Source organism: Lygodium microphyllum, chromosome 23 (genome assembly GCF_053477565.2).
Source record: "Lygodium microphyllum isolate KBCC chromosome 23, Lygodium_microphyllum_v1.1.10, whole genome shotgun sequence".
NCBI lineage: Eukaryota > Viridiplantae > Streptophyta > Polypodiopsida > Schizaeales > Lygodiaceae > Lygodium > Lygodium microphyllum.
Genome location: NC_141157.1, coordinates 5,145,107 through 5,154,201, shown reverse-complemented (window position 1 = coordinate 5,154,201; position 9,095 = coordinate 5,145,107). Strand labels below are relative to the sequence as shown.

General features: G+C 42.3%; 1 protein-coding gene across 3 annotated transcripts in view; it reads left to right on the top strand.

Moving 5' to 3' along the window:
* Positions 1 to 1,451: 1,451 nt before the first annotated feature.
* LOC148015829 (protein FLX-like 2) overlaps positions 1,452 to 9,095 on the top strand; it is a 48,613-nt gene continuing 40,969 nt past the window's right edge. For 2 of the 3 annotated variants that reach the window (XM_087663714.1, XM_087663712.1), the window contains exon 1: positions 1,536 to 1,692. The gene's annotated coding sequence lies outside the window, so the exon portion shown is untranslated. Of the gene's footprint in view, positions 1,693 to 9,095 lie in introns of all 3 variants that reach the window. The other variant, XM_087663713.1, reaches the window with a different exon arrangement.

Genomic DNA, 9,095 nt, shown 5'->3' with positions numbered 1-9,095 from the left:
AAAAAGTGAAGTTTTCTTTGCGTGCATAAGTTACAAGGTGTTTTGTTAGTGCATGTGTGTGGGAGTGCAAAAGAGAGAGAGAGAGAGAGAGAGAGAGAGAGAGAGAGAGAGAGAGAGAGCGCTTCATATCTACCATGCTACACACACTTTCACACAATGTTGGTAGAGCACACATAGACCATTAACCACATTGTGTGTGTGTATAAATGTATTTTATAATCCTTTATTTTATATTATAAACATTTTATATACATATATCAATAAGCACATTATTTTTATATATCATTATAAATGTATTATAGGTATATATTTATAAATGATAGTATATAATACTATTATTAAATAAAATTATTATAAATTATAAATATAATAATAATCATAATCATAATTCTCTCTCTCTCTCTATATATAAGTATAATAATACATTATTATTATAACACACACACACACACACACACACACACACACGTGTCGATATATGATATTTATGTATGTAATATCACACACACACACACACACACACACACACACACACACACACACACACACACACACAAATATCGATGGCTCATGTTGTTACGTTTCACTTTCAAGCTCATTGGAGTAAGGAAGTCTAGAAAAATTTTGGCGCAACCTTCCTTTTATACTCTACTTTCTTAGTTGCTTTGCTTTGCATTCTACCTACGAGACAAATGTGAAAGCTCAGCCTTCCTCCTTTGTAGACTCTTTGCAACATGGATGCATTATGAGTAGGAGCTCATAGTTGCATGCGCAAGCTGCGATGTGGCCGTCGGGAAAGCCTTAGAATGGACATGTGTCCCCGCCAAGCTTTTAATAATAATAGTAAGAGATTTATATATAATATGCAACATTTTATATATATATATATATATATATATATATATATATATATACCAACATTAATTTATACATAATATATATGATAAAAAAAGTTTTTATATAATAGATATATTATATATATTATCGAATTGAATCGAATCAACAACTCATATATATGTGTGTGTGTGTATCGATGGCTCATGTTTTGCTCTACACTAATTGTGAGTGACCAACTGCTCATGTTGTTATGAGCTACTTTAAACTTGTTAGCTTTAAAGCTTGTTGTAGTGATGACATGCAAATTTTTATTCGGTGCAGGCTTCCTTTTAAACTCTTCTCTCTCAGTCGCTTTGCTTTGCACTCTACCTATGGGACAAACGTGAAAGCACGACCTTCCTCCTCCCTAGACTCTTTGTGACATGGATGTATTGCGGGTAAGAGTTCATTGTTAGTGCACAAGACACCACATGGCCATCGGGAAGGCCCTCGAATGGATATGTGTCCCACTCACTCGAGCTTTCAATAGTGATAGGAAGAGATAGAAGAATAGAGGATGCCCTTGTGGACAATGCATGTAGGCTGGTGGAAGTTAAAGGGCCTTATGGAAAACTTAGGGCTTTGAAGTTTGATGAACACAGGCTAGTAGGCAAATGAACAATTGTCTTGGACTCGCAATCAACTTGTGCTGACTTGGTGTTTTCGGGAAAGAAGAGAGTTAGCTTTTCTCTTGGAAGTCCTGGTCGGTGGCAGGGAGCGCGCGAACAAAAGGTGTGGCCAGTCTCCTTCTTTCTCTTTCTTGCCGTTCTTGAATTGTTGATGACGCTTCCTTCACTACGGGTTCTCCGAATGATGGTGAGTCGTGCCCGCAGCTTCCCCTAGCGTGTGTTTTTTTGGATCCTCATGAGTAGACCTGCGTGACCTAGAAAAAAACCATTACAATAACATACTGTTTATTGTCTCGTCTCGTTCTTTTCAGCATGTTGCCGGTCATTACAACGCATTGGTGCGTATAGGGACATACCATAATACTCGGTGTTAAAGTCAGATGGCAAGGATGTCTGTCCCTGCCTTGCGTCTACCCTTCAAGTTTAGAAATGTCATTGGTAATGGTGTATCGTCCAGTCATACCCCGTTCTAATTTTGGGCCACATGATGATGCATCATTAGTAGAGTCTGCCGGCTCTTTAACCTTTTGTGCATGAAGACCTCGGTTTTTGAACAGTGCTGCTGTTACAATAGTTCACTTACAAGTCTGGGAAGCTGTGATAAAATGGTTTACTTGGTTTAGAAGTGAGCTAATGTCCCTTAATAGAGGCTCTTTTGAAAAACCAAATAAAACGGCTTTTCATTATTTTTAATTTTTTTGGTATGTATGTATGGGGGCAAAAAATTTCAAGATGAGCTTTGGCTCTTCCTGTGTTGTGTCATTCAAAAATTTGAGCAATTCGGCTAGGAGCATGCGTGCTTAGGTGTATGAATTAATAGCTCTCCATGTAGAAAACAAGTTATGATGCATCACGTGGAGCTTTCAAGCTTAAATTCAAAGACAAATAAGGAAACTATCTTGTGTTTTCTTTAGATATGGACCAAACTTTTTCAACCAGATTCTTTTCAAGGGTGTAGTTCTTTCAAAGAGGTGGGGACCAGTGGATCTGGCACCACAAAGGCTATTATTGCAAGTACTAGGGGCGGAAAGATGAAGGGAAAGCCATAGGCTAAGCAATATGAGGACAAGAAGGATGATTTCAAGGATGAGAAGAAGCCCAAGCGTCCACATTGTGGAAAGGGAACTCATCTTGAGGAGGAGTATTGGTAGAAGTACCCCCATTTGAAGCCTAAGGAGGGGTCAAAGGATTCGAATGATATACCCGTTACCATAGAGTTTGTCTTTGTACACTTGTTTAAGGTGGAGGATACGGCTCTTGCTTCTTCTTTTGAGGAGAAGCCTTGGCTCATGGATAATGGGGCCTCATTCCACACGACTTATCGATAGGATTGGCTTCAAGATATGTGATTCGAAGGGGGATCCATCACCATTAGTGACAGTTTTTTAGTTCTTGTGCATTGAGTGGAGACCATTTCCTTGTTGTCCAATTGGCATTTTTTTCCGGCCAAAGTTCTCTATGTACCAGATTTGGGCTCTAAACTTTTGTTTGTTTATGATCTTACATAGCTATAGGTACTCGAGTCATCTTTACCTAGGATGTAGTTACGATGGAGGATGCATCTTTAGGCGCTGCTCTTTGGACAGGTACACAGGAGGGTGGACTCTACATACTCATAGCCCTTGCTGCGTGATCTTCACATGAGCTTGGACTGCTTTGGTATGCTCGTTATGGGCATTTGAATCTTGATGCTATTTTGCAGGCTTCGAGGAGGAAGATGGTTGAGGGCCTTCCAGATTTTCCTCCCATTCACACACTATGCCCTAGTTGCATTAGGGGCAAGCAACATAGGCAGCCGCATCCACAGGTTGCTACTTGGAGGGCTTGTACATTGCTTGAGCTGATTCACATTGATCTTTGTGGACCTATGGGCACGGCCTCCCTTAGGAATGCCAAGTATCTTATGCTAATTGTTGACGATTTAGTTGTTATTTGTGGCCCTATTTCCTGGAGTACAAGAGCAAGGCATACCCTTGTTTTTGTGAGTGGAAGGTGTTTGCGGAGAAGCAAACCTCTTTCAAAGTTTGCAGTCTTCAAGTTGATCATGGAAGCAAGCTTTGTTCTAATCTATTTTGTGAGTTTTGCAAGGATAAGGATATTCAAGTAGAATATTCCCATCCGAACACACCATCTGATAATGGTGTGGTGGAGTGTGCCAATCGGACCATGCTTGAGATGGCTCGATCGTCGATGTTAGAACATAGGGCTCTTCCCCATTCTTTATGGGGTGAGGCCGTGGCAACATTGGTTCACATTCGCATTAGGTCACCTACTTCGGCATTGCAAGATATGACTCACTACCAGGCTTTCTTTGGGAAGAAACCTTCTATTTTCCACTTTTGCATCTTTGGATGCGAGGCATATTTTCATGTGGACAAGAAGAAAGGATGGAGCATACTGGATTTCAAGTTGAACAAGGTTATCTTTGTTGGCTATAGTACGACCAGAAGGGATATTTGCTCTATGACCCGATGACTCGAAAGATCAAGGTGAGCAGGGATGTGATCTTCGATGAGGCTATGGCCTTTGAGGATTCTATTGATGGTTCTTTTGTTACAAGTGGTTCTTCGTATTCTAAAACCCCCCCATAAACCCAAAACACCATCGGCCCTTCCCTTTCCTTCCAGGTTGCCCCTTGACACCCCTTCTTCATCTGTGACTCCTCTCCCTCTTTCTCCCACACCTTCACCCTCTCCCCTTTCACCTTTGACGACTCCTTCATGGACTACTTCGTCATCAAGTATTCCTACCCCTTCCTCATCTCCTAAAGTTTCCTTTTAGGGGGATTGAGCTATAAGCAGGGTAGCTCTCTTCATCAAGCGAGGATCCACCTTCCCTTACTTAGTGACGGGGAGTCTCTTACATAGACAAGTGCTTTACAGGTACTAGAGGCTTCTCGGTCTTCTTCGAAATGTGATGAGCCTATCACCATTCCTTAGTGGTATCAATGGCTCATGCAGGATTTAGGGATTACTTAGTTCCCTACTATGCCTCTTACCCCACGCAAGTCAACCAAGTTATAGCCTTGGTGGGATAGTTCACTCTATGTGAACTATGCTCTTATGTTTTAGATTCTTCAGGGCCATGAGCCTACTATAGTTGATGAGGCTCTTGTACAGGATGTTTGGTATAGTGCTATGTAGGTTGAGCTCGATTCAATTGAGTAGAACCAGATTTGGGAGTTGGTTTCTCATTCGCAGAGGCAGAAGATGATTGGTGTGAAGTGGGTCTTCAAGCCCAAGTATCTTGCAGATGGGACCTTGGATAAGCATAAAGCACGGCTTGTTGCAAAGTGATTTTCTTAGTGGAAAGGTTTGGATTATTTTTAGACTTTTTGCACCGACAGCTCATATTTCCACTATTTGAGCTATTTTGGCTTTGGCCGCCCATCACCATTGGCCCGTTTATCAAATGGACGTGAAGTCAGCCTTTTCAGATGGTGTCTTGGAGGGGAAGATTAATGTCTTACAACCTCTTGGTTTTCTTGTGGAGGGGAAGGAGGACCATGTTTTCAGGTTGCAGGAGTCTCTTTATGGCTTGAAGCAATCTCTTAGGGCTTGATATTAGCGGATTGATTGATTCTTCTTGGATAGTGGCTCCCATTGATCGGATCATGGCCCCAACCTCTATTACAAGGTTGCAGAGGATAGGGGTGACTTGGTCATCTTGTATGTTGATGACTTCATCATTACAGGGGGTGACATATTGGAGGTTGATCATACTTGATAGATATTGGGCCAGAAGTTTGACATGAGGGATCTTGGGGCCCTACACTTTTTTCTTAGATTGGAGATCTACTAGTGCGGAGATCTATTAGATGGCGTAGGGCATTTTTATCTTGCAGCATAGGTACATCTCCAAGCTTCTTTTGGAGTTTGGTGTGATTGAGTGTTGGCCTATTTCATGCCCCATGGATCCAAAGTCCAAGCTTTTGGCAGTAGGAGATCCCCTTAGTGATGCCACCTATTACAAGTGCCTCATTGACTCTTTGATCTAGTTGATTCATACTTGGTTGGCGGACATCTCTTTTGTGGTGGTTTTGTTGTCTTCTTTTATGAAGACTCCTACTTAGGCTCATTGGCAGGCTCGCCTTGGGCTTTTGCGCTACCTATAGGGGAATCCATCCTTCAGGATCATGTATGGAGAGGGGGCCACTCTTTCAGGATGGATTGACTTGGATTGGGCACGTGATGTGGACTCATGGCAGTCCACTATTGGTCATGCCTTCTCCCTTGGATTGGGAGCTATCCATTGGAGCAGTAAGAAGTAGCTTACTGTGGCTCTTTCATATAGAGAGGCTGAGTACTATGCCCATTCTTCTACCGCTATGGAGGTAGTTTGGCTTCATTGTTTATTGGTGGAGATCTGCCTTCCATAGTTAGGACCTATGGAGCCGCATATGGACAATCAGAGTGCCCTCGCTTTGGCAAAGAACCTCGTGTTTCATGCTCACACGAAGCATGTTGAGGTTCAATACCATTATGTTCGAGAGCGGATTGTGGATTCCGAGCTAGTGGTGGCCCATGTCCTACTGAGGACAATGCAGCCAATCTCTTCATGAAGCCTTTTTCCAAGGCTTTTATGCTTCATCACATGAGATTGTTGGGTCTCCAGACACTCCCAAGATCTGAGAGGGGGTGTTAGCTCATCACTTTTAGTGTTGTTAATTTGTCATCTCTTGGTTGTGAGCTCATGTCAAAGTCCAATGGAGACATGGGAGCTCTAGCATTTTAGCATGCATTTCTCCTGTTTTGGGCCCAATTCTTATACCTGCCAGTTGGTTTTCATCTCGTCAGTCGCATTCTGTCTAGATTGCCATGACATTATTTATGGCATCTTTTTCAGCAGTTGGACTGCATTTATCAGTCCGATTTTGTTTTCAGCAGGTTGGCCATATTTTGGCCCCTATTTTCAGGTCAGCTAGATTTGGGACTGCCCCCTCCCACACTTTGGCCATCATCTTTTGCAGGCTGCTGCTTCGATTGTGGGCACACTCCTTTGACTCCGGTTCTGCTGCTGCTGTCATCATTTCAGGCCAGATCTGGTGCCCTAACTGACACTTAGGGTTGCAAGCAGGGATTGATTAGTCCATCTGTTTGTATTCAACATTTATTTTAGTCAGTGCAAATTTCTTTTTTTCTTCATATTCACACTGTCTTCTTTTTGTGTGTTTGAGTTCCTTCTTTCGTTGTGCACTCTCATAGTACTACCTTTAATATTAGATATTGTGATATGTAAGTCTGTGTGTGAAAGGACCATTGTGGTCATTTGCTTGTTGGGATGTCGGTGGTCTTAGAACCTCAAACCCTACTCTTCAGACTTAGATATATTACTACTAATTGGGTCAAACTATAGATGATGAAACTGTAGATGATCTAGCTTATTAATTTAATTTTCAAAATATTAATTTTGAAAATTAATTTAATAATGAATCTAGTGCTTAGAAAATTAAATCCATTAACGAATAATTAAATTGGTTGGGCCAAATTGTCTTCCAAGTATCCCTGAGTAGTTATTGACTCTTAGATTGGCATTGATTACTTAATTAATGCCTAGTCTCTAATGTCACCATTTACATTAGTGGCCAATAAATTGGTCTAGGCCAAAATCTAACAACAGGTATCTGTCAGAAGTGGTGCAGCAATGGAAGCATAAACACGTGCTGAAATAAACTGCTGAACACAAGACAAAAGAAAAGAAAGAGATAACACAATACAGATGAGAACTCAGATGTATACTCGGGAAATGAAATCCATATACTAAGACATGAGACAATACAGATACAATGTGAGTCACCGGCTGTGGAGGCACTGGCACCTACTCCCTCTCTCCAAAAATTGTCAAGTGATGAATGAATGAATGAATGGAGGAGGGAGCCAGACAATATATAGGCCAAATAAATGCCTAAAATATGTGTGGTCGGCCAGCATTAAATGCTGGCCGACTGGCTGCAAATAATGCCCAAGCCTCAATAAATAATGACAAATAAAATGCCTAAATAATCTATGTGCCCAGCCTGCTAAACCATAAGTCCAGACTCAACCATGAGCTGACTAATCTGCTAACACCCTCTCTCAGATCATGGGTGATTTGATACAATACAATATACAATGATAATGTCGCATCATAGTACATACAACAATGTCCACTAGAGTAGAACCATGGATACCCAAGTAGTGGGTGCGCAAGCCACCACCAAGGTGCCTCGGAGAGAACTTGATGTCGATGTCGATTGTACCAGCTCCTGAAGATAGAGAAGATCATAGTAGCTCTCAATGTATGTCAACAATGTCCCTGATGTAGCATACGTGACCATCTTGTCACCAATGCCACAGTGCATAAATGACCATGAATCCCCCTTCTTTGGCCATATCGCCAAAGTGTCCCCTCATGTGAGCTCCAAACGAAAGCAACCCGCTCTCTATCAAGTAACCAGCCCATCATGAACCGTCAATCCTAGCTGTAGGATTTGTACGTGCCAGACTTCGGTCAATGCGTTAGGGATGTCCCTTTCTGGATCCTGGGCATCTATATAGACATATAGATGAGGCATGCTATAGATGAGGCTGCCCCATCTCACCACCCTCTCACACTCCCTCTCTGGCACTGGAGAGTCGTGAGGGATGTCCGCATCACCACTAAAAAGCAACTTAGGAAGGGGCCACTAAGCCCTTCCCACAATCCGAAGAAGAGGATCCCTTTCGCGCCTTGGACTTCGCCTTGGCTGGAGGATTGGAATTGGAATCTGAGGCAGATAAGGACTCATCGGAGGAGTCCGCATCCCGCTTTGTCTTTTGCTCCTTTTTCTTCCTAGAAGCCGCTAACTCTTTGCAGTCCTTTCTTAAATGACCTTTCTTGCCACAATGATAACACTGGGCCTTCGACTTCTTCGTCTTCGAACCCCTTTCTGAAGCTGCAAGAGCCTCACCTGAACCTCCATATAGCGTATCATCAATGGATGTGCATGGAGCATCCATCTGTAGAGGATTTAGAAGAGAAGTAGAGAAGAGAAGGTACTTGGAGAGGGAACATAGCCAAACCACGAGCACAGATTGCAAAAAAACAAGAGTTCACATACAGTATAACCCAAAATCTGATCAAAAGAAGCCAAAATCTGCTGCACAAAGTAAAAAAATCAGTTCAAAACTGCCAGAAACAGCAAAAACCTGTTTTGCCAGTCGCCCAGCCCAAAAGAGTGCTGAAAACAACAAAACGCAGGCTGCACACTGCATAAACAGGTGTAGGGAACTGTTGCCAGCAGCCTGATGATGAAAACACAGGCAGCAGGAGGTGTTGGACAGCAGGCGATGGCAAATCTGCAGAAAACGTAGGTCAAACAGGTCGCCTGTATGGACCAGGAGCCGCCTGATCAGCAAGAGGGAAAACAGTCCTGAAATCAGCAATAAAACACAACAGAAACACAAAACCTGAAAACTGATACCATGTCAGAAGTGGTGCAGCAATGGAAGCATAAACATGTGCTGAAATAAACTGCTGAACACAAGACAAAAGAAAAGAAAGAGAGAACACAATACAGATGAGAACTCAGATGTATACTCGGGAAATGGAATCCATATATGAAGACATGAG